We start from the raw sequence: 26,890 nt of genomic DNA, 5'->3' as shown, positions 1-26,890 counted from the left end.
TCTGTCAAAAATGTGAACTACCTTAAGCAGAGGTCAGAATCTGAAAAGTCTCAATACAAGTTGCATGCATAGACATTTAACCACCATGCATTTGCAAGCCTGGACTAACTACCAAACATCCCTTAAGGTTGTAGCACCCTCGGCCAATGAAGCTAGTCAGCAACGCAACATCCCTTCCGGCAGTGTAGGGCCACCATTTTCCGCACCACCTGCAGTATCTGTGCAGGTTTCTTTGCCAGGCCAAAGCAGTCAGGGTCAGGGAATCACCAGTTTCGTAGTAGGAAACACTGCATCTAGGGCACCGGCGGCAACAATACCATCTCCCACCGTCTCTCAGTCTGCCATGTCCACCGGCACCCCCGCTAGTTCCACGATCTCCAGCTCTCCAGTCCAGCTCACCCTACATGAGACTATGGTTAGAAAAAGGAAGTACTTAGCCTCGCATCCGCGTACACAGGGTTTGAACGCCCACATAGCTAGACTAATCTCGTTAGAGATGATGCCCTACCGGTTAATTGAAAGCGAAGCTTTCAAAGCCCTGATGGACTACGCTGTACCACGCTACGAGCTACCCAATCGACACTTCTTTTCCAGAAAAGCCATCCCAGCCCTCCACCAGCATGTTAAAGAGCGCATCGTCCATGCACTCAGGCAATCTGTGAGCACAAAGGTGCACCTGACAACAGATGCATGGACCAGTAGGCATGGCCAGGGACGTTACGTGTCCATCACGGCACACTGGGTGAATGTTGTGGATGCAGGGTCCACAGGGGACAGCAATTTTGGGACAGTTCTGCCTAGCCCACGGTCTAGGAAACAGTTGGCTGTAGCCGTTCGCACACCCTCCTCCTCCTCCTCGTCCTCCTGCAGAAGCGAGAGCTCGTCCACAGACCGCAGTCGCACAACCACTCCATCCGCAGCTGCCACTGTTGCACACCAGGTCTCCCATTATGGGGCAGCTACTGGCAAGCGTCAGCAGGCTGTATTGGCTATGAAGTGTTTGGGCGACAACAGACACACCGCGGAAGTTCTGTCCGAGTTCTTGCAGAAAGAAACGCAGTCGTGGCTGGGCACTGTAGATCTTGAGGCAGGCAAGGTAGTGAGTGATAACGGAAGGAATTTCATGGCTGCCATCTCCCTTTCCCAACTGAAACACATTCCTTGCCTGGCTCACACCTTAAACCTGGTGGTGCAGTGCTTCCTGAAAAGTTATCCGGGGTTATCCGACCTGCTCCTCAAAGTGCGCGGACTTTGCTCGCATATCCGCCGGTCGCCCGTACACTCCAGCCGTATGCAGACCTATCAGCGGTCTTTGAACCTTCCCCAGCATCGCCTAATCATAGACATTGCAACAAGGTGGAACTCAACACTGCACATGCTTCAGAGACTGTGCAAACAGAGGCGGGCTGTTATGTTTTTGTGGGAGGATACACATACACGGGCAGGCAGTAGGATGGCAGACATGGAGTTGTCAGGTGTGCAGTGGTCGAAGATACAAGACATGTGTCAAGTCCTTCAGTGTTTTGAGGAATGCACATGGCTGGTTAGTGCAGACAACACCATAATAAGCATGAGCATCCCCCTAATGCGTCTGCTGATGCAAAGTTTGACGCACATAAAGGATCAGGCGTCTGCAGCAGAGGAAGAGGAAAGCCTGGATGACAGTCAGCCATTGTCTGGTCAGGGCAGTGTACAGGACGAGGTAGCGGGCGAAGAGGAGGAGGACGAGGAGGATGATGGGGATGATTATATTTTTAATGAGGAAGCTTTTCCGGGGCCACTGGAAATTGGTGGTGTGGCAAGGCCAGGTTCTGGTTTTTTGAGGGACACAAGTGACGGAGATTTGCCTGAAACTGCCCCTCAAACAAGCACAACCGCAGATTTGACAACTGGAACTTTGGCCCACATGGCGGATTATGCCTTACGTATCCTCAAAAGGGACACACGCATTACTAACATGATGAACGATGACGATTACTGGTTGGCCTGCCTCCTTGATCCTCGCTATAAAGGCAAATTGCAAAATATAATGCCACATGAGAACTTGGAACTAATATTAGCAACCAAACAATCAACTCTTGTTGACCGTTTGCTTCAGGCATTCCCAGCACACAGCGCCCGTGATCGTTCTCACACGAGCTGCAGGGGCCAGCAGACCAGAGGTGTTAGAGGGGCAGAAATCAGAAGTGGCGTTGGACAGAGGGGTTTTCTGACCAGGTTGTGGAGTGATTTTGCTATGACCGCAGACAGGACAGGTACTGCAGCATCAATTCAAAGTGACAGGAGACAACATTTGTCCAGTATGGTTACTAACTATTTTTCATCCCTTATCGACGTTCTCCCTCAACCGTCATTCCCATTTGATTACTGGGCATCCAAATTAGACACCTGGCCAGAATTGGCAGAAAATGCATTGCAGGAGCTTGCTTGCCCGGCAGCTAGTGTCCTATCAGAAAGAGTATTCAGTGCTGCAGGTTCAATATTAACCGAAAAAAGGACTCGTCTGGCTACCCAAAATGTAGATGATCTAACCTTCATTAAAATGAACCACAACTGGATTTCGAAATCTTTTGCCCCACCTTGCCCGGCCGACACCTAGCTTTCCTATGAAAAGGTCTTGCCTGTGGACTATTCTGAATGACTTTTCCAATCTCGTAATTTGCAGCACCTGATTGTCCAGCATACGACATGTTTACACCTCCCTAAATGGCCAAACTCCCCACACGGGGCCGTGGTATCACCACTTGGCGACAGCACCCGTGAGAGTGCTGTTTGTCTGAAGAGATGGGTGTGCCCGCTTTTGGTCGACGGCACTGCCACTGGGTCCCTCATAGTACAATAAAGTGTCTCTGGCGGTGGTGGTGCGCACCCAACGTCAGACACACTGTTGTAACATGAGGGGCCCTGGGCCTGTACCGCCGGCCACAAGAGAGTTCCCCCACCCCCAGCTCAAACATTGCTAAACCACTTGCACAATTATCTCTCACAGTTCCACCAATGTTTAGTCTATGCGCTGACATCCTTAAATTCCAGCCACTGACAATACCATTGTATTGACATGTATGATGGTACTTAACATAGTCCGGGGCAGTGTCCTATATTTACCCAAGTAAATACTTTGCGCCAAATTACTAGGTCTGAAACTCCGCAGAGGAGCCCACCCCAGTACCGAATGATTGCACCCTTTGGTGGTTTCGTTTTGTTGTCATGCGAGAGATTAGCATGTATTTATTGTTTGGGACTACTAACTGGCAGACACTCATTACAATCGGCCTCCGCTGACAACACCAATGCTGCCCGTGTACCCCTGGAACCAATTAGAAAGTGCTTACAGCCCAATTTTTTTTATGTTAGGCCTTCAAAGCCTGTCTGCGGTCCCTCCTTCCACTAGGCCTCCACTGACCTGTCTACTGCTGCCCGTGTACCCCTGGAACCAATTATAAAGTGCCTACAGCCCAATTTTATTATGTTAGGCCTTCGAAGCCTGTCTGCGGTCCCTTCTTTCTACTACTCCTCCACTGACCTGTCTACTGCTGCCCGTGTACCCCTGGAACCAATTAGAAAGTGCCTACAGCCCAATTTTTTTTATGTTAGGCCTTCGAAGCCTGTCTGCGGTCCCTCCTTAAACTAGGCCTCCACTGACCTGTCTACTGCTGCCCGTGTACCCCTGGAACCAATTATAAAGTGCCTACAGCCCAATTTTATTATGTTAGGCCTTCGAAGCCTGTCTGCGGTCCCTTCTTTCTACTACTCCTCCACTGACCAGACCACTGCTGCCCGTGTACCCCTGGAACCTATTTAAAAGTGCCTACAGCCCAATTTTTTTATGTTAGGCCTTCGAAGCCTGTCTGCGGTCCCTCCTTCCACTAGGCCTCCACTGACCTGTCTACTGCTGCCCGTGTACCCCTGGAACCAATTATAAAGTGCCTACAGCCCAATTTTATTATGTTAGGCCTTCGAAGCCTGTGTGCGGTCCCTTCTTTCTACTACTCCTCCACTGACCAGACCAATGCTGCCCGTGTACCCCTGGAACCAATTATAAAGTGCCTACAGCCCAATTTTTTTATGTTAGGCCTTCGAAGCCTGTCTGCGGTCCCTTCTTTCTACTACTCCTCCACTGACCAGACCACTGCTGACCGTGTACCCCTGGAACCTATTTAAAAGTGCCTACAGCCCAATTTTATTATGTTAGGCCTTCGAAGCCTGTCTGCGGTCCCTTCTTTCTACTACTCCTCCACTGACCAGACCAATGCTGCCCGTGTACCCCTGGAACCAATTATAAAGTGCCTACAGCCCAATTTTTTTTATGTTAGGCCTTCGAAGCCTGTCTGCGGTCCCTCCTTCCACTAGGCCTCCACTGACCTGTCTACTGCTGCCCGTGTACCCCTGGAACCAATTATAAAGTGCCTACAGCCCAATTTTATTATGTTAGGCCTTCGAAGCCTGTCTGCGGTCCCTTCTTTCTACTACTCCTCCACTGACCAGACCACTGCTGCCCGTGTACCCCTGGAACCTATTTTAAAGTGCATACAGCCTACTTTTTTTCTTTAATTTATAATTATAAAGCCCAGATGGACTACGCTGTACCACGGTAAGAGCTACCCAGTCGTCACTTCTTTTGCGAGAAAAGCCATCCCAGCCCTCCACCATCATGTAAAAATCCGCATTGTCCATGCTCTCAGGCTATCTAATAGTAGAAAGGTGCACCTGACAACAGATGCATGGACCAGTAGGCATGTCCACGAAAGGTTACATGTCCATTACGGCGCACTGGGTTAATGTTGTGGATGCATGGTCCACAGGGGGCAGCCTACTAAGTCTGTCTGCAGTCCCAAATAGAAATTCTCCTCCGCTTACCACACCAATGCTGCCTGTGTACCCCTGGAACATTTTATAAACTCCATTGACCAAAATTTTGGGTTTAAAGCCTACTACCAGTGTCTGCCGCTCCAAGGTGTTCTCCGGGTAGCCTTTTCTGAGCTTTGATCTTCAGGCTCTCGTTTAGTAGTTTTTTTTAAATCTAACTGCAGTGGGGCTAGTACTTGGGTTGGGGCCTACTACCAGTGTCTGCCGCTCCAAGGTGTTCTCCGGGTTGCCTTTTCTGAGCTTTGATCTTCAGGCTCTCGTTTAGTATTTTTTTGTAAATCTAACTGCAGTGGGGCTAGTACTTGGGTTGGGGCCTACTACCAGTGTCTGCCGCTCCAAGGTGTTCTCCAGGTTGCCTCTTCATTGCTTCAATCTTCTGGCTCTTGTTTAGTAGTTGTTGAAAACAACACTGCATGCGGCCTACAAGTTGGGTCAGGGGTGTAGAGACGGTGTGTTCCACTCCAAGGTCTTCCCCAGGTTGCCTCTCCATTGCTTCAATCTTGAGGCTCTTCTTAAGTAGTTGTTGAAAACAACACTGCATTCGGCCTACAAGTTGGGTCTGGGTTGTAGAGACGGTGTCTTCCGCTCCAAGGTGTTCTCCAGGTTGCCTTTCCTGAGCTTCTATCTTCAGGCTCTTGTTAAATAGTTGTTAAATGGAACAACTGCATTTGGCCTACTAGTTGGGTTGGGGCCTACTAACAGTGTCTGCCGCTCCTTGCTGTTCTCCTGGTGTCCTGTCCTGAAATTCCATTTTCAGGCTCTCGTTAAGTAGTTGTTAATGTTAGACTGCATTTGGCCTACTAGTTGGGTTGGGGCCTACTATTGGTGTCTGCCGCTCCTTGCTGTTCTCCTCCACTGAACAAAGCTGTGCCGCCTGTTTACTACTGTTGCCAATTTCGAACTGCATTTAGACTAATTACTGATTTGGGCCTACTCTCTGTGTCAGACTCTCATTACAGTTGTCCTCCACTGAACAAAGCAATGCCCCCTGGTTAGTCCTCTTACCAATTTTGAACTGCATTTAAACCACTTTATTCTTTGGGCCTATATCTGTGTTTCCTCCTCATCCTGCCCATTGCCCAGCCAGTGATAGATGAGTCTGCTGGTACATTGACCCATAACGCAACATTCCCCATGCACGCTACACAGCAAGATTGTGACCCTGCTGAAAGTCAGGTTCCTCTTCCCGCATACCATACCACCTTACACGGGGACAAAGAGGAAGGTGCAGATGAAAGTGCAGGTTCGTTCATCAGGTGGGGGGAGGAATACTCGTTGGCGACGTCACTGGCACAGGGCCCCTCATAGTACGCAAAAGTGTCGCTGCCGGTGGGAGGCGCCCCCGCCATGCAAACACACCGCCGTACTTTGAGGGGCCCTGTGCCAGTGCCAATGCCAATGAGTGGGCCCCCCCTGCTTGCTCAGGATCACAGCACTTGCAAAGTTTAAATACTTACCTTACCTTAACTATTATTATAAGGGAAATTAAGATTGACAAGCTTCATTAAGAAGAATGCATGGTTTTGGCATTAAATTGGGCACTCTAGGTGTTTTCCTGGCCCCCACTCACTGCCGACTATGCTGCCCCATTGACTTGCATTGGGTTTCGTGTTTCGGTCGATCCCGACTTTACGTCATAATCGGCCGATTTCACTCGACCCGACTATTGAGATAGTCGGGTTTTGCGAAACCCGACTCGACTCTAAAAAAGTCAAGGTCGCTCAACCCTAGTGCTGATGTAAAGCAGACATGTGGAAAATGTTATTTATTAACTATTTTGTTTGACATATCTCTCTGATTTAAATGGACTCTGTCACCTGAATTTGGAGGGAACAATTTTCAGCCATAGGGGCGGGGTTTTCGGGTGTTTGATTCACCCTTTCTTTACCCGCTGGCTGCAATATTGGATTGAAGTTCATTCTCTGTCCTCTGTAGTACATGCCTGCACAAGGCAATCTTGCCTTGCGCAGGCGTGTACTATGGAGGACAGAGAATGAACTTCAATCCAATATTGCAGCCAGCATGCAGCCAGTGGGTAAGGAAAGGGTGAATCAAACACCCGAAAACCCCGCCCCTATGGCTAAAAATTGTTCCCTCCAAATTCAGGTGACAGAGTCTCTTTAAGGGCATAAAAATTCAAAGTTTGAAAATTGCAAAATTTTAAAAATTTTCGCCATATTTCCATTTTTTTCATAAATAATCGCAAGTAATATCGAAGAAATGCTACCAGTATCATGAAGTACAATATGTCACGAAAAAACATTATCAGAATCAGCGGGATCCATTAAAGCGTTCCAGAGTTATAACCTCATAAAGTGTCAGTGGACAGAATTGTAAAAATTGGCTTGGTCATTAAGTACCAAATTGGCTCTGTCACTAAGGGGTTAAAATGCCACATTGATGTGAGTTGATCCTTAAAGGAGAAGGAGTGGGGATTCTTAGCTGAGGCAAGACCCCATGTCCATCTGTGACTGCGGAAGCGAACGGGGCGAGACTGAAGCTGACGTCATATCTCGTCGTTCGTGGGATTGTTTTGGGATCCCTTGGACTCGTGTTGACTATTGCTTTGTTAGCTGGCACAAGGATTATCGGGAGGTGCCCCCGAATCTGTTCTGTTGGACTAATTGTGGACTCTGTAGATCTACCTGCATGTTTTGTTCCAGCGTTCTTGATAATAAATCTGTTGAATCATCCCTTGGCCTGTTGTCCCTTCTTGCTCTGCCGTACACCCCGTCACAAACTGGTTGGCAGCAGAGGGATCAGAGCAGAGGAATGGAGGACAATGGCCCAACTTCGGGAACCAACACCGCAGAGTACAAGAACTGGACTTTGGGGAGCCTACAATCAAAGGCCCGTGAAGTAGGAGTCCGTTTTAAAGGACTCTCCAAGGAGCAGCTAATTGAGGCTTTGGAAGGAGTTCGCCTGCAAGATGACGCTGAGGAAGGATCCTCACAGCAAATGGAGGAAAGACTGCAGCCGGAGGAAAAAACCCAAAAAAGTCAGTGGGTTGTGTGGTACAAGGAGGAGTTGGCATTGCTGGGAGAAGAGGCCACCATAGACGATAAGAGGGAGGCCATTCACAGAGCTCAGGAGAGGGAGAGGGAGGCCATTCACAGAGCCGAGGAGAGGGAGGCCATTCACAGAGCCGAGGAGAGGGAGGCCATTCACAGAGCCGAGGAGAGGGAGAGGGAGGCCAATCACAGAGCTCAGGAGATGGCATTGCTGGAGAGGCAGATCACTTTGGAAGCAGCTAGAAGCTCCAGACAGACTCTAACTCCAGCACCCACCATGAGACAACTCCCCAGAGTGTCCCGCAAAGACTTCAAGCCCTTTAATGAGGCTGCAGGTGACATTGAGGGCTTCTTCCAGGACTTTGAGCATCAGTGTCGATTAATGGAAGTCCCGGAAAGGGACCGAGTCCGACATCTGGTGGGGCTCTTAGAGGGTGGAGCTGCCGCAGCCTATAGAGCTATGGACCCTCAGGGGAACTGTGAGTATGCGGAGATTAAACGGACTATTCTAGAACATTATGCTGTTACCCCAGACACTTACAGGACTCAGTTCCGTACTTTAGCCTGCGATGAGGAAGTGTCTTTCAAGATGTATGCCCACAGACTCAAACAAATATGTCATCGCTGGCTGGAGGCAGAGGAGGCCTTAACCTGGGAGACCTTCCTCCAGGTTATCCTAAAAGAGCAGTTTTACTTCAAGTGCCCTGCTGAGATCTGGGAATGGGTGCGTGAAAGGAGACCAGCCACTGTGGAGGAAGCTGCAGCTCTAGCTGATGAGGCTCTCATCATCAAGCCTCAGTGGAGGGTTCTGTTGGAGGATGGAGAGAGGCCTACCAGCTCCACAACACCGGTGGCCCCCTGTTCTTCTGTCCCCATTGTTCCCCGTTCCTCTGAGCCACCACCTCATGCTGATACCCGTGTAAATGTGCCTCCAGTTGCTTCTACTGCGTTTTCTGGAATACGACGAGGAGAGGAAGTAGCAGAGCGCAGGTGTTATGGTTGTGGGCATCCGGGGCATCCGCAGGCCTCATGCCCAGCCAGCCCATGGAGGAGTCGTCCTCAAAACCCTACAGCACCTTCAGGTGGGGGCCGGCCTCCAGGTTCCCTTACCCCTCGCCCAAGAGGACGCCTCTGGTGGAGTGAGACCCAGCACAGATGCTATCGATGTGGACAGCCAGGGCATCTGCAAGCCTCCTGCCCAGCTGTTCAAATGAGGATTAATCCTGTACCCAGTCGTATTATTAATTATGTACAGCCAAGTGCCATGGAGGACGATGTGTCACCACTACATGAGGACTGGCCTAGTGCCTCACCCACCCATGTTGCACCACTAGGAGTTTATGGTGTGCGACCTGCAGCTATGATGACTTCTGCTCATCGAGGTAAGCACTTGCAGGAGGTCGTGCTGGATGGACAGAGACTTATTGGATTTTGTGACTCAGGGGCTTCCCTCACACTGGCTGATCCCCGAGTGGTTCGGCCTGAGGCAATCCATAGAGGACCTGGGATTGTCATTGAACTGTCTGGTGGACAATGGAGGACTATTCCCACAGCCACTGTGCATCTGAACTTTGGTTTTGGGGTCAGGCGATGTGTGGTTGGGGTGATGGGTGGTCTGCCTGCAGATGTTCTCCTGGACAATGATGTTGGAGAGCTACGATGCCAATTCGTGGCTGCATGAAGCCACATGTAAGCTACGCTCTGCCTGTGTGTACTTAACCAGCGACCTGTAGAGGTCCCTAGTACGTACACAAATTGGTAGGGGAAGGGATTGTCATGATATGTACTTTTGCCCTGTCCTGTATTTGAATAATATGCCATTTGATGTAGGTAACTGTTCTCTGGTTTCTATTAGCTGTAATTTATGTATTTTCTTGTGCTGGGAGTTCACCTGTAACAAAATGTCTCCTTCCCCCAATACTTGCAGCCCTAAGCTATAATGTAATTAAGCTTTGTCAACATCAGTAGTGAAAGAATAGCCATTCTTCCTCTCAGCAGGTGGCTAGTCAAATGTACATACTACATAGACTAAGTGGAGCCCACCAGTCTAGAATCTTCTGGTGGACCCAACCATTGAATAGAAGGTGTGACCCCTACCCCCCTTCATGGGCGGATCCCAGGAGCGCAGACAATCCATTCTTATTTTGAGATCAGATGTGAGTTGATCCTTAAAGGAGAAGGAGTGGGGATTCTTAGCTGAGGCAAGACCCCATGTCCATCTGTGACTGCGGAAGTGAACGGGGCGAGACTTGAGCTGAGGACGTATCTTGTCGTTCGTGGGATTGTTTTGGGATCCCTTGGACTCGTGTTGACTATTGCTTTGTTATCTGGCACAAGGATTATCGGGAGGTGCCCCCGAATCTGTTCTGTTGGACTAATTGTGGACTCTGTAGATCTACCTGCATGTGTTGTTCCAGGGTTCTTGATAATAAATCTGTTGAATCATCACAAAAAAAAACAAACACATTTTATATGGTGTTTTCAAAATAATACTGAAAAATGTGTAAATATTTGGTTCTTATTATTTCTGCACATATGTCCCCCTGACTGCTGCGCCCTAGGCCATGGCCTAGGTTGGCCTTATGGGAAATCCGCCCCTGAACCCAACCCTACAGAGCAACAGTGGCAATCATTGAGCCACCAACCTGCCCATATAATGGCCAAGTTGAATCCGCAAAATCAGATCAGAATAGAATCTGCTCTGAGTCTCACGGATTTCACTCTTCGATCCATGAGTTGAACGTATAGGTGAAAGCAGCCTAATTCCAAGGATCAGAATAATCCCTACTTTTCTGCTTTTTTCTATTAATGCCAATTTTTTATGACTTCTAAATACTGAATTATCCAGTGTCCTCCATGTTCATGATGTGAAATTGTAATATCTGGATATGGATAACGGCTTGCATTATCTGACAGACCAGAAGAAATTTGCAAGAACAAGGATCATTGATCCCAATTCCCGTATCCGATATTGCACTTTAACCACACCGGACTCACCGGTGCCTAATCACTCCACTGACTGAGCCCTTACTGTATGTTTATCTCCATAAATCATTTAACATGGCTCTAAATATAGACTGGAAACCATTACAACATATACTCTGAATGGAGCTTTCCAATCACTGTAGCGGCTCGTTATGTGCCGTGGGGGAGCATTCCTGTTTTCGTTCATGTTGAGACGATAGAGGGTGCACGGCTGCTTACAGCTGCCTCTACTCGCTGCCTGCTGAGACCATATGAGGTTCTGCAGCCTCCCTAGTAACATCAGCTAGCAAATTCACAGCACATGTCAGCTGCCCTGGGTTAACATTCACAACCCTCATTTGATTACTAATGAGCTCGAGCTCATTTATCTGTTCCCTGTTTAGCTGTTTGGATTGATGCTGTCCTTTAACACGTTCCCTTAGCGTTAAGCGTGAGTGAAGCAACACGTTTAATTGTTACTGGTGGCCTTACAACTTTCAATCCATTATTTACCCTGTTTGCTTTTGATGAAAAATTGAGAGCAAAGAATTACTAACATATCCTATCTATGTTTTCAATAAAGAAGAATCAGAGGGCTGATTCAAAACCATATATATTCGCCTGCCTCAAAAATCCTATAGATTGTGCAGTGAGGAGGAATGAGGGACTTGGGACTAGAGATGAGCGAATCTTTTAAGGTTCAGTTCGTTTCGAATCAGCGAACATCCCGATGTTCGCAAAACATGTTCACTGAATGGTTCGATTAACATACCCAAACCCCATTGACTTCAATGGGAGGCAAAACCAAACGCATAGACAACACCTTCAGGGGGGCAAATAAGCTGCCAAAACAGCTAAAATTAGGGGCAGGCAACCGGAAAAGTGGCATCTATTGACCCATCAATTGCGCTATAAATAAAAAAAATTTGAAATAATTGATGTGAGTTACCCTGTATTTTTGATAAACAGCCAGGTAAAACTGAAAACAGTGTACGACAACTCTCAGCTGTTAGCATTAGCAAGGCTGGTTATCAAGAATAGTGGTCCCCACACTGTTTTTTTTAAATTATATAAATAAATTATTTTAAAAAACTGTATCCGGTTCCCCTATTTTCGATGACCATCCAAGCTAAAGCTGACAGCTGGAGACTGGAATTCCCAGGCTGGTAAGGGGCCATGGATATTGGCCCCTAAAGCTTAAAAATAGCAGCCTGCAGCCAGAAAAGGCGCATCTATTAGATTACTGTATATACTCGAGTATAAGCCGACCCGAATATAAACCGAGGCACCTACTTTTGCCACACAAAAGTGGGTAAGCTTATTGACTCGGGTATAAGCCAGGTATGCATTGTCCCCTCATCCCTGTCCTGCTATGCATGGCTCCCCCTGTCCTGTCCTGGTATGTGGCTCCCCTAACCTGTCCTGCTATTCGTGGCTCCCCCCGTCCTGTCCTAGTATGTGGCTCCCCTGTCCTGTCCTGCTATTCGTGGCTCCCCCCGTCCTGTCCTAGTATGTGGCTCCCCTGTCCTGTCCTGCTATGCGTGGCTGTCCTGTCCTGGTATGTGGCTCCCCCTGTCCTGTCCTGCTATGCATGGCTCCCCCTGTCCTGTCCTGGTATGTGGCTCCCCCTGTCCTGTCCTGCTATTCGTGGCTCCCCTGTCCTGGTATGTGGCTCCCCCGTCCAGTCCTGGTATGTTTGGCTCCCCTGTCCTGTATGTGGCTCCCCCGTGCTGTCCTGGTATGTGTGGCTCCCCCTGTTGTATGCATGGCTCCGCCCGTTCCCGCATGGCTCGGCTCACTCAGTCCACTTGGCTGGGCTCCCCCGTCCCATGGTTGTATGCATGGCTCACAAAACCCCCTCTCCCACCCACCCCATCCTACTCACCCTCCTCACGCCTGTATCTCCGTTGTCCCAGTGCCGGCAGCTCTCCTCTCCGGCCCCGGGAAAACAGAAATGCAGGGATGGAGATTCAGCGACGAAGGGTGAGTATGATGTCTTCTGTTAGCCGGCGGCTGCAGCTGTCATTGTGCCACAGCTCCTGCCGCTGCTGAAAAAAATACAAAATGGCATGCATACTGCTCTGGCAAAAATTAAGAGACCACTGCAAAATGTTCAGTTTGTCTGATTTTTCGGGACGAAGCTGCGTGTAGCAGTGAAACGCGCGTCGAAGTTGTCTTGGAGCACGGAGATCACTCCCACCATGTCGACAGGTAGAGTCTCGGCTGGGCACATTCGTGTATTATTTACCAGACATTATTCATAGGTGTAGCATTTCATCTATTTCATTAGATAGTTATTGTATACACACCTATGCTTTGTGAGGCTGGCTGGCAGGATACTTCTGCCCTATATATTTATTTTTTGATAGCACTAACGCGAGTGAAGCAAGGTTGATTATCTAAATCATATACCCATAGAATGTAAGTCCGCAAGGACAGGGTCCTCTCCCCTCTGTACCAGTTTGTCACTGTAAACCTGTTTACTGTAAACGATAACTATAACCCTGTATGTAACCCCTTTCTCATGTACAGCACCATGGAATTAATGGTGCTATATAAATAAATAAATAATAATAATAATAATATACTAAGGAGGGATATATATTATCTGCTCTCGTGGTACGTTAATAATGGTTTTGGTTGCTATCATGGTGGGAGTGTTATATATATCTGTGTGACCAATTTTGTTCTCTTGTATGTAGTCTCTAATATGTATGTGATCTATATCTTAAAATCCAGCAGTGCCTGCCTTGCTTCAGGCCCACCTGAAGTTTGCCAATGAACACCTGGATGATTCTGTGAGTGATTGGGAGAAGGTGCTGTGGTCAGATGAGACAAAAATTGAGGTCAATTGAGGAAGAGAAATGCTGCCTTTGGCCCAAAGAATACCGTCCCCAATGTCAAGCATGGAGGTGGAAACATTATGTTTTGTGGGTGTTTCTCTGCTAAGGGCACAGGACTACTTCACAGCATCAATGGGAGAATGGATGGAACCGTAAAATCCTGAGTGACAGCCTCCTTCCCTTCACCAGGACATTAAAAATGGGTCATGGCTGGGTCTTCCAGCAAGACAATGACCTAAAACATACAGCCAAGGCAACAAAGGAGTGGCTCATAAAGAAGCACATTAAGGTCATGGAGTGGCCTAGCCAGTCTCCAGACCTTAATCCCATAGAAAACTTATAGAGGGAGTTGAAGCTCAAAGTTGCCAAGCAACAGCCTCAAAATCTTAATGATTTAGAGATGATCTGCAAAGAGGAGTGGACCATGTGTGCAAACCTTAACCCCATAGAGAATCTATGGGGTATTATCAAGAGGAAGATGAGAGACACTAGACCCAACAATGCAGACGAGCTGAAGGCTGCTATCAAAGCAACCTGGGCTTCCATAACTCCTCAGCAATGCCACAAGCTGATCGCCTCCATGCCACGCCGCATTGATGCAGTAATTGATGCAAAAGGAGCCCCGACCAAGTACTGAGTGCATTTACTGAACATACATTTCAGTAGACCAACATTTCAGATTTTAATATCATTTTTCACAATGGTGTTATAAAGTATTTTAATTTACTGATAATGACTTTTGGGTTTTCATTGGCTGTAAGCCATAATCATCAACATTAACAGAAATAAACACTTGAAATAGATCACTGTTTGTAATGACTCTATATAATATATGAGTTTCACTTTTTGTATTGAAGAACTGAAATAAATTAACTTTTTGATGATATTCTAATTTTGTGAGAAGCACCTGTTTAAATATATATACTGTATATATGAAATAATTATCAATTGAATTGCTGTAACAAAAAGTTTTGCAGGACGTCATCCTTCCACTTGTTTCAGGACTTATCACATACCTCTTTAAAACATGAAAATATGTTCCTAAGGTTGGATGGCAATGTAGGAGAGAAACATACTGTTGCATAAATTGTAATGCTAGAGGAGAGGTTTGGAATTCATAAATAATGCATTTTGACTCATCCCTAGTTACCTGGTAAACCATTTGTGAATTTTCTACACACTCTTAAAAAAATATCTGCAGCTTATGAATAAATTCTTGTTTAGAAAAATGTGGTCTGGTTCAAGGCTAAGAGAGCCAGCCGACATGTACCATGCAAGCATTACTGAAATATTAATTGTCGATATTTGCATAGACTTCTATAATATCCATCCAGTCAAGCGCGCTTGGATTTTTTCTCGTAGGGCATCGCTGAGTGTCTATAGTCAGCAGTTTTGGTAAGTTTGCGCAATTGTCTCATTCATATTTGTCTGACAATATGTTTTCATAAAATGGTTGAAGAAGTGAAGCATTTCTAATAATTATACAATATTTTAATTTGGAGGTTGAAATGTAAATATGGCAGCAGTATTGGATCATTTTGAGATCCAATTACATTTTTCTCTGTTCCTGAGCAACAGTATGTTCCCGCGATGCTTATTCCTAAAGGTTTAAAGTAATAAATTATAGGGCAAATAGAAAAACTTCATGTAACCTGCATCCGGTATATTTGCCTTTGAAATATATTATTCATAAATTCTATTTTTTCCAATGTTTGCTTACCAGCTCTTCTTTTTCTCTGCAATTACGTTCAAAGAGTAACTGCAGCAAAAACATATATGTAAATGTAATATATAAAAAAACTTAAAATAAAATTATATCATTAGAAGTGGAAAAGTAGAAGAATATACAAGAAGTGACAAAATAGGCAGTCAGGGGTGCAAGGCCATAGAAAATGGATACTTATCCCATTTAAAAATATTGAAAAATCACTAACTCTCTAAAATTAGCAAAAAGTAATTCTTTGCTTGTTCATTATTAACCCCTTTACCCCCAAGGGTGGTTTGCACGTCAATGACCAGGCCAATTTTTACAATTCTGACCACTGTCCCATTACGAAACGCTTCAACGGATCCTGGTGATTCTGACATTGTTTTCTCGTGACATATTGTACTTCATGATAGTGGTAAAATTTATTTGATAGTACCTGCGTTTATTTGTGAAAAAAACGGAAATTTGGCGAAAATTTTGAAAATTTCGCAATTTTCAAACTTTGAATTTTTATGCAATTAAATCACAGAGATATGTCACACAAAATACTTAATAAGTAACATTTCCCACATGTCTCCTTTACATCAGCATAATTTTGGAACCAATTTTTTTTTTTGTTAGGGAGTTATAAGGGTTAAAAGTTGACCAGCAATTTCTCATTTTTACAACACCATTTTTTTTTAGGGACCACGTCTCATTTGAAGTCATTTTGAGGGGTCTATATGATAGAAAATGCCCAAGTGTGACACCATTCTAAAAACTGCACCCCTCAAGGTGCTCAAAACCACATTCAAGAAGTTTATTAACCCTTCAGGTGTTTAATAGGAATTTTTGGAATGTTTAAATAAAAATGAACATTTAACTTTTTTACACAAAAAATTTACTTCAGCTCCAATTTGTTTTATTTTACCAAGGGTAACAGGAGAAATTGGACCCAAAAAGTTGTTGTCCAATTTGTCCTGAGTACGCTGATACCCCATATGTGGCAGTAAACCACTGTTTGGGCGCATGGGAGAGCTCGGAAGGGAAGGAGCGCAGTTTGACTTTTCAATGCAAAATTGACAGGAATTGAGATGGGACGCCATGTTGCGTTTGGAGAGCCACTGATGTGCCTAAACATTGAAACCCCCCACAAGTGACACCATTTTGGAAATTAGACCCCCTAAGGAACTTATCTAGAGGTGTGGTGAGCACTTTGACCCACCAAATGCTTCACAGAAGTTTATAATGCAGAACCGTAAAAATAAAAAATCATATTTTTTCACAAAAATTATATTTTTGCCCCCAATTTTTTATTTTTCCAAGGGTAAGAGAAGAAATTGGACCTCAAAAGTTGTTGTCCAATTTGTCCCGAGTACGCTGATACCCCATATGTGGCAGTTAACCACTGTTTGGGCGCATGGGAGAGCTCGGAAGGGAAGGAGCGCCGTTTGACTTTTCAATGCAAAATTGACAGGAATTGAGATGGGACGCCATGTTGCGTTTGGAGAGCCACTGATGTGCCTAAACATTGAAACCCCCCACAAGTGACACCATTTTGGAAAGTAGACCCCCTAAGGAACTTATCTGGATGTGTGGTGAGCACTTTGACCCACCAAGGGCTTCACAGAAGTTTATAATGCAGAGCCATAAAAATAAAACAAAATTTTTTTCCCACAAAAATTATTTTTTAGCCCCCAGTTTTGTATTTTCCCTAGGGTAACAGGAGAAATTGGACCCCAAAAGTTGTTGTCCAATTTGTCCTGAGTACGCTGATACCCCATATGTGGGGGGGAACCACCGTTTGGGCGCATGGGAGGGTTCGGAAGGGAAGGAGCGCCATTTGGAATGCAGACTTAGATGGAATGGTCTGCAGGCGTCACATTGCGTCTGCAGAGCCCCTAATGTACCTAAACAGTAGAAACCCCCCACAAGTGACACCATTTTGGAAAGTAGACCCCCTAAGGAACTCATCTTGATGTGTTGAGAGCTTTGAACCCCCAAGTATTTCACTACAGTTTATAACGCAGAGCCATGCAAATAAAAAATATTTTTTTTTCCACAAAAATTATATTTTAGCCCCCAGTTTTGTATTTTTCCAAGGTTAGCAGGAGAAATTGGACCCTAAATGTTGTTGTCCAATTTGTCCTGAGTACGCTGATACCCGATATGTGGGGGGAACCACCGTTTGGGCGCATGGGAGGGCTCGGAAGGGAAGGAGCATCATTTGGAATGCAGACTTAGATGGATTGGTCTGCAGGCGTCACATTGCGTTTGCAGAACCCCTAATGTACCTAAACAGTAGAAACCCCCCACAAGTGACCCCATATTGGAAACTAGACCCCTCAATGAACTTATCTAGATGTGTTGTGAGAACTTTGAACCCCCAAGTGTTTCACTACAGTTTATAACGCAGAGCCGTGAAAATAAAAAATCTTTTTGTTTTCCCACAAAAATTATTTTTTAGCCCCCAGTTTTGTATTTTCCCAAGGGTAACAGGAGAAATTGGTCCACAAAAGTTGTTGTCCAATTTGTCCTGAGTATGCTGATACCCCATATGTTGGGGTAAACCCCTGTTTGGGCACACAGGAGAGCTCGGAAGGGAAGGAGCACTGTTTTACTTTTTCAACGCAGAATTGGCTGGAATTGAGATCGGACGCCATGTCGTGTTTGGAGAGCCCCTGATGTGCCGAAACAGTGGAAACCCCCCAATTATAACTGAAACCCTAATCTAAACACACCCCTAACCCTAATTCCAACGGTAACCCTAACCACACCTCTAACCCTGACACACCCCTAACCCTAATCCCAACCCTATTCCCAACTGTTAATGTAATCTAAACCCTAACCCTAACTTTAGCCCCAACCCTAACTGTAGCCCCAACCCTAACCCTAACCCTAGCCCTAACCCTAGCCCTAACCCTAGCCCTAACCCTAACCCTAGCCCTAACCCTAGCCCTAACCCTAGCCCTAACCCTAACCCTAGCCCTAACCATAGCCCTAACCCTAGCCCTAGCCCTAACCCTAACCCTAGCCCTAACCCTAGCCCTAGCCCTAACCCTAACCCTAGCCCTAGCCCTAACCCTAGCCCTAACCCTAGCCCTAATGACGAAGGGGGGTTTGATTTACTTTTATAGCAAGTTTTTTAGCGGATTTTTATGATTGGCAGCCGTCACACACTGAAAGACCCTTTTTATTGCAAAAAATATTTTTTGCAATACCACATTTTGAGAGCTATAATTTTTCCATATTTTGGTCCACAGAGTCATGTGAGGTCTTGTTTTTTGCGGGACGAGTTGACGTTTTTATTGAAAACATTTTTGGGCACGTGCCATTTTTTGATCGCTTTTTATTCCGATTTTTGTGAGGAAGAATGACCAAAAGCCAGCTATTCATGAATTTCTATTGGGGGAGGCGTTTATACCGTTCCGCGTTTGGTAAAATTGATAAATCAGTTTTATTCTTCGGGTCAGTACAATTACAGCGATACCTCATTTATATCATTTTTTTATGGTTTGGCGCTTTTATACGATAAAAACTATTTTACAGAAAAAATAATTATTTTTGCATCGCTTTATTCTCAGGACTATAACTTTTTTATTTTTTTGCTGATGATGCTGTATGGCGGCTCTTTTTTTGCGGGACAATATGATGTTTTCAGCGGTACCATGGTTATTTATATCTGTCCTTTTGATCGCGTGTTATTCCACTTTTTGTTCGGCGGTATGATAATAAAGCGTTGTTTTTTGCCTCGTTTTTTTTTTTTTTTTCTTACGGTGTTTACTGAAGGGGTTAACTAGTGGGACAGTTTTATAGGTCGGGTCGTTACGGACGCGACGATACTAAATATGTGTACTTTTATTGGTTTTTTTTTGTATTTAGATGAAGAAATGTATTTATGGGAATAATATTTTTTTTTTTTTTCATTATTTTGGAATATTTTTTTTTATTTTTTTTACACATTTGGAAAATTTTTTTTTAACTTTTTTACTTTGTCCCAGGGGGGGACATCACAGATCAGTGATCTGACAGTTTGCACAGCACTCTGTCAGATCACTGATCTGACATGCAGCGCTGCAGGCTTCACAGTGCCTGCTCTGAGCAGGCTCTGTGAAGCCACCTCCCTCCCTGCAGGACCCGGATCCGCGGCCATCTTGGATCCGGGGCTGGAGGGAGCAGGGAGGGAGGTGAGACCCTCGCAGCAACGCGATCACATCGCGTTGCTCCGGGGGGCTCAGGGAAGCCCGCAGGGAGCCCCCTCCCTGCGCGGTGCTTCCCTGCACCGCCGGCACATCGCGATCATCTTTGATCGCGGTGTGCCAGGGGTTAATGTGCCGGGGGCGGTCCGTGACCGCTCCTGGCACATAGTGCCGGATGTCAGCTGCGATAAGCAGCTGACACCCGGCCGCGATCGGCTGCGCTCCCCCCGTGAACGCGGCCGATCGGCTATGACGTACTATCCCGTCCAGGGTCAGATAAGCCCAGGGCACCTCGACGGGATAGTACGTCTAAGGTCACAGAGGGGTTAATATAGATACTGTGTACACGTGAGTTACTGTTTAAAGAGAAACTGTCAGCAGGATTGTGCACAGTAACCTACAGACAATGTCGGGTTGGCTCTGTTAGGCCGGCGTCACACTTGCGAGTTTTACGGACGTAAGAGCGCAGAAACTACGTCCGTAAAACTCGCATAACATACGGCACAATGATTCTCAATGGGTCTAGTCCTATCAGCCGTATATTACGGATCCGTAATATACGGCGTTCTACGGCCGCACAAAATCGCAGCATGCTGCGTTTGTCAGCGTATCGCGCAAAAAATATGCCAATGCAAGTCTATGGGAGAGCGTATAATACGGAATGCATACGGACCATGCGTGTGCCTTGCGAGAAATACGCAACTTACTGGCAGATGTCCGGAAATGTCTAAAGGACTCAATCAGGCAGGTGAGACATGCTAATTAGCTGAAAAAGCCAGACAGTGAACCCGGAAGTCTGCTGCACGCCTCCACGGAGTGATATTCAGCATGGCAAACATTGTCAATACGGACATGCTGATAATTTTGGTCCAAGAGAGGCCTGTCATCTGGGACCAAAGAGATCCAAATTATGCCAACAGGGCCCAAAAAGAGGCAGCATGGAGGAGCGTGTGGGTCCCTCTTTCCACATTATGACCAGCAGCCACGTGAGGCACAGCGACAGATAAGTAAGTACACCCATGTTTGAAATGTAATGTTCTTGTGAAACAGCAGGCCTTTACTAATTAGAATTTAGCATCAAGAATGTCTTAAATATTCATGAAAGAACTAGAAAGCACACCAGTAGATACATGGTGTTGTACCTGATAAACGGATTTCAGTAATGTTTGGAATAGGTGTCCCTTACTAACAGTGTTTCCCATTAATTGTCCTTTCTGTGATAGAGGTTAGGGGACTCTGTCCTTGTGGCCTTGCTTGATAATTGTGTGTGTGGTTTTTAAATTTAATATTAAATGTGCTCCACAAATGCCTATTTCTATGCTACACTTAAATCTGTGTATTCAATTTCACCTTGTGTGAGCAATCTGCATAATAGTCTAATCAATGTGTTTATTTTTTGTTGTTTTAGTGGGTGATGTTACAACAAGGTGGCGGATTATCCGTGACCAGTATAGGAGGGAGAGGCAGCAGCGGGAGAACAGTGGAGCCGGGGCACCTCCCAAAAAACGTAAATACCTCTACTTCGACCGCCTAACCTTCCTTAACCCCAGCATGGACCTCAGGCCGTAAGTACAAACATCACTCACTGTTTTTATTAAGTCTTTTGATACAAATTTTCATTAAAATTTTGAATAAATATAAATTTTTCTTTTTCAGAACTCAGTCTAACCTCACTGACAGGGAGACAGGGTCTGAGTCAGAGCTGGTCATTGACCCAGTTGGGGAAGGTGAAGAGGTGGCTGGTCCATCTGCTGCTCCCTCCGGCTCCATCCCTCATGGATCCTCCACATCTGGCCAGACAGCTCCATCTGCATCAGAACCACATCAAGAGGCCCCAGAGTTTGCATCTTCCGCCGCAGCATCATCATCAGCAGCAGCACCACCACCTAGCCAGGATGACCCTGGAAATAGCAGCAGCCCAACTGTTGCCCTGGATCCATCCCCACAGGCTGCAGTCAGACCACAGCGTTCACGCCGCAGGAGAGAGCTGATCCAAAGTCGGCGAAACGTTGATGCTGGGGTCATGAACTATTTGGCACGGGTTCGAGAGGATGATGGGGAGGAGGGATTTACAAGGAGCCTTGCCCAGTACTTAAGGTCCATAGAGCGGGAGTTGAGGCTGCGTTTGAGAGGGTGTTTTCAGATCCTTATTGACGCATGCACCCCCCCAAATAAAGCATACAATCTCTTGCAGATGATTGAACAGTGGCAGATGTCACCTGAAAATATTCTGCGGCCTCAGAGATTACAAGGCCTGGCTGCTCAACAAGGATCTGAAGCACCCCCTCAACGTCAGCCAACCCCTCAACCCCAACCCACAACGAACCCACAATGGCAACCTCAGCAACATATGTCAGGATATCATCAAACATCCCAATATGGCCACTTGTCCTCACCTAGTGCTGGAGGCTGGTCCTAACCTGGGTATGGACAATATGGTCATTTTGGATTGGGGTATGATTCCCGGACATATGGTCAGTAACAGCAGGGGTATGTCCCAAATCCTCGGCCCACTCTTCAAAGTTTCCAGCATCATAGCTGGGCTAATGTCCCTCAGGCCACTACAACATCTGCACAGGGTGCTGGACAATTGGGCATACAAAGGCCACCTGATGCTGACCCTGAGCAAGCTACATCTCCTGCACCAACCTACCAGGACTTGTAATTTTTTTTTGTTTGTTTTTTGTTTTTAAATTTTCCTTGTTATTTTTTTGTGGTTTAGATTATTTTATCCACAATATTGGTTTAGATTGTGCATACATAGCAGTCTTAATTGTGGATGTTGTAAATAATTTTGTGGCCACTAAAAAAAGGCCATTTAGATGCCAAAATCTGGTTATGGCCAAAAAAAACCCAAGACCATAACAAATGTTCTACAGTAAAAAGTTATATTACTAACAATCAAAGTCTGGATGCGCTCGATTCATTCTTCCATCACACACACATGATATGCTGACAACCATATGTGAAATAATTAAATACAACAGACCGAGTTTATAAATTGGTTAACACATACTTCATAGATCCAAATAATTAAACATGCAAAAATGCATAGTCTTGCCAGGGAGTAGCACCTTGAGGACTCAAAAAATAATTTGTAAAGACATCACGAACTTTAAGACCAGAAAGTGGACGGCACAGAGGAGGGACATATGGGGTAGGCCTACTAACATTGTTCATGAGGTGATCTTCAAAATTTGGAGAGGAACAATCATGTATTCTTGTGAAATTATGTAGAATTACACAGACTTTGATCACTTCATTGATTGTAGCCTCACTCAGCTGGATGGCAGACTGAAGAACACGCCATTTGGCAACAAGAATCCCAAAGGGGCACTCAACCAGTCTCCGTGCCCTTGCAAGTCTCAAATTAAACACCCTCCGCCGGTGGTCAAGGTTGCACCTGGGGTAAGGCCTCATGACGTGCCTCGTCAGTTGGAAGGCCTCATCTCCAACAAAAACAAAAGGCACTGCTTCCGCATTGGAGCCTGGGAGTTATTGTGGTGGTGGGAGGTTCAACTGGTTGTCACGTAGCCGCCGACCCATTATGGACGAATTGAAGACCCTAGATGTTGTGAATTCTGTGGCAGAGCTCCCTCCTGTGGTCACAAGTGGTACTTCGGCTGGTTCTCTCTGTGAGCTTCCGTTGGTGGAGGAAAATGGTACTGCGGCTTCTGAGTTTCCTTCCTCAGGTGATGTGGTGAAGTCGTTAGGTGCTGCTCTATTTAACTCCACCTAGTGCTTTGATCCTGGCCTCCAGTCAATGTTCTAGTATTGGACCTGTTTCCTCCTGGATCGTTCCTGTGGCCTGCTGCTCTGCATAGCTAAGTTCCTCTTTGCTATTTGTTTGCTGTTTTTTTCTGTCCAGCTTGTCTATTTGTTTTTTACTGCTTGCTGGAAGCTCTGGGACGCAGAGGGTGTACCTCCGTGCCGTTAGTTCGGTACGGAGGGTCTTTTTGCCCCCTTTGCGTGGTTTTTGTAGGGTTTTGTGTTGACCGCAAAGTTACCTTTCCTATCATCGCTCTGTTCAGAAAGTTGGGCCTCACTTTGCTAAATCTATTTCATCTCTACGTTTGTCTTTTCATCTCAACTCACAGTCATTATATTTGGGGGCTGCCTTTTCCTTTGGGGTATTTCTCTGAGGCAAGGTAGGCTTATTTTCTATCTTCAGGCTAGCTAGTTTCTCAGGCCGTGCCGAGTTGCATAGAGAGCGTTAGGTGCAATCCACGGCTGCCTTTAGTGTGGTTGGAGAGGATTAGGGATTGCGGTCATCAGAGTTCCCACGTCTCAGAGCTCGTTCTTGTTTTTTGGGTTATTGCCAGGTCACTGTATGTGCGCTGACCTCTATGTCCATTGTGGTACTGAATTACCTTTCATAACACCTAGAGTCTCCAGTTCGCCCATAGGCCCCAATGTCTACAATTATAAACCTGTAGTTACTGTCAGCAACTGCTAACAGAACTACAGAGAAAAACTGCTTGTAATTGTAGAATTGGGAACCAGAGTTTGGCGGCTTACGCACCCTGATATGTTTCCCATCCACAGCTCCAATGCAGTTAGGGAAGTCACAAGTATTTTTGAAACCAGTGACGATTTTGAGCCAATCCTCCTGTTTGGGCTCAGGCATCACAACTTTCTGAAGTTTTGGGAACAGGTTGTCCTAACAATGCCTGAAATTGTCGACCGCCCAATCAGAAACTCCAGGTGTAGACCCGCATAGGACAAGCCTGTGGACAGGAAGCTGCAATACAAGAAAAAGGTAATAAAAACATTAACATGATGACTACGAAAACAGGAATAAGCACAAGTGTATATTTCATTTACTAGGACATTATTTACAATAGAAAAAGGTTAATTTTACTATCTTAAAATAATAGCATATTTACAACATTCTTTTATATGTGCTTGTGGCTTCATGTCCAAGTTAAGTTAGTGAAACATAGTAGGACACCACACAGTTTTGAACAAACAAACAAAAAACAGTATGTGCGAATGTGGAATACATACCGTAAGGTTAGGAGCAGACGCTCCTCAGCAGAGATGGCTTTTCTCATCCAGGTGTCCTGATAGGTGAGGCCAGGACGTAAGATCTCCAACAACATGTCAAAAGTCCTGATGGACATGCGACTATACAGGTAAAACTTGTCAGGATGTGCCCTCAAAGCTGAATATAGTCTCTGGAAATGTCCTTTACTCTGGCGTTGGGTCAATAGAGGATGGACCCACAATCTTCGTCTCCTCCTTCGCGGATCAACATTGACCGGATATGGCTGGCCAAAGCGACGAGACAACACCCAGTGAAGCAACACCCGCTGAGTTGTGCTTAAATACACATGGTCAGACATGTTTGTAAGGTCCAAGCAACACAGCCAAAATATGCTAGAGAACATATAGGGCAGATGGGAGGGGTCCACCTGTTGTAGAGGGCTTAAATAGTGTGTTTAATGATGATTTAAATGATTTGCAGGCCAGAAAACCGTTAAATGTCCATTTTGTGAGGGTGTGTGAAAAATACGCCATACGGATTACATACGGATTACACACGCACAAGCACATGCGCAAAATACGCGACCACACCTAAGAAACGCATTAACTACGGAAGTCGATTACGGAGACATTTTGGCGTATTGAACGCGTAGTACGGACGTATAATACGTTCCGTATTGTCTTACGCCAAGTGTGACGCCGGCCTTAGAAGTTTTCAGTTAATGATATACTCAAGCTCCAGGGCGTGACTGTAGGCAAAGTCTTATCTTCCTGCTCTATCCTGCTCTATGCCAGAGAAACTAAGGAAAGACCTGCCCACATGTTTGAAGTTCCATGGGACTCTGGAGAACAGGAGAAAAGTTCTGGTCTCCATTGTTTTCAACGGGGTTCCGGTTCTGGTTCAAGTGCGGGTGCAGTTCTGGCTCCTGAACCAAAGTTTGGAAAAAAGTTCAGGTCGGGTACCAGAACTCGAACTTCCATGGGTCTGCTCATCCCTATGTGACAGGGTCACTGGCACAGTGTATGAAGGAAGATATGCGTCACTGCGTATACAACAGTCAGTGATGTAGAACCAGATTATTTTTGCCCCAGCATGCTGAGAGGGTTAATCTTAAAGTTACAATAGGTTGGTTTTATTTGAGCACCCATTGAGTGGGTGGGAAGGTGCTCACCCTATCCCCTCTTGCAGAGTCGACAACAACATGTGTACTAGCAGGACCTGTGGTGATGTCACTATCATGTGTGTTGTGAATTCTGTTGTCGAACTCCCTCCTGTGGTCGTGAATGGTACTTCGGCGAGTTCTGTCTATGGGCTCCCTCTGGTGGTTATGAGTGAAGCTGCTGCTTCTGAGGTTCCTTACACAGGTGACGTGGTTTATCCTTTGCTTGGCTGCTCTATTTAACTCCTCTCAGATCGTTACTCCTTGCCAGCTGTCAATGTTTTTGCATTGGTTCAGTTCGCTCCTGGATCTCTCTGGTGACCTGCCTTCTCCTGCAGAAGCTAAGTTCCTGATAGTCATTATTTGTTCACTGTTTTCTTGTCCAGCTGGTTATCATGATTTTGTCTTGCTAGCTGGAAGCTCTGGGATGCAGAGTGGCCCCTCTGCACCGTGAGTCAGTGCGGAGGTCTTTTTTGCACACTCTGCGTGGTCTTTTGTAGGTTTTTGTGCTGACCGCAAAGTTACCTTTCCTATCCTCTGTCTATTTAGTAAGTCTGGCCTCCCTTTGCGGAAACCTGTTTCATCTCTGCGTTTGTGACTTCCATCTTTACTCACAGTTAATATATGTGGGGGGCTTCCTTTACCTTTGGGGAATTTCTCTGAGGCAAGGTAGGCTTTATTTTCTATCTCTAGGGCTAGATAGCTCTTAGGCTGTGACGAGGCGCCTAGGTCTGGTCTGGAGCGCTCCACGGCTATTTTTAGTGTGTGTGATGGGATTGGGGCTTGCGGTCAGCAGAGCTCCCACATCCCAGAGCTCGTCCTGTATGAGGTTTAACTATCAGGTCATTCCGGGTGCTCCTAACCACCAGGTCATAACAGTACAGCTGGCCCAAAGTATTAATGCATCTCAATAGAGGGATAAGAGAACTTCTGAGACCATTTTTTTTTCTTTGTACTGTGTTTTGTCTTTCTTTTCCCCTAGACCTTTGGGTGGTTCAGGACACAGGTGTAGATATGGACATTCAAGGTCTGTCCTCTTGTGTGGATCATCTCACTGCAAGGGTGCAAAACATTCAAGATTTTGTGGTTCAGAATCCTATGTTAGAGCCTAGAATTCCTATTCCTGACTTATTTTCTGGGGATAGATCTAGGTTCTTGAATTTCAAAAAAAATT

This window comes from Ranitomeya imitator, chromosome 1, assembly GCF_032444005.1.
Source record: "Ranitomeya imitator isolate aRanImi1 chromosome 1, aRanImi1.pri, whole genome shotgun sequence".
Lineage (NCBI taxonomy): Eukaryota > Metazoa > Chordata > Amphibia > Anura > Dendrobatidae > Ranitomeya > Ranitomeya imitator.
Note: the sequence above shows the minus strand (reverse complement) of the source record.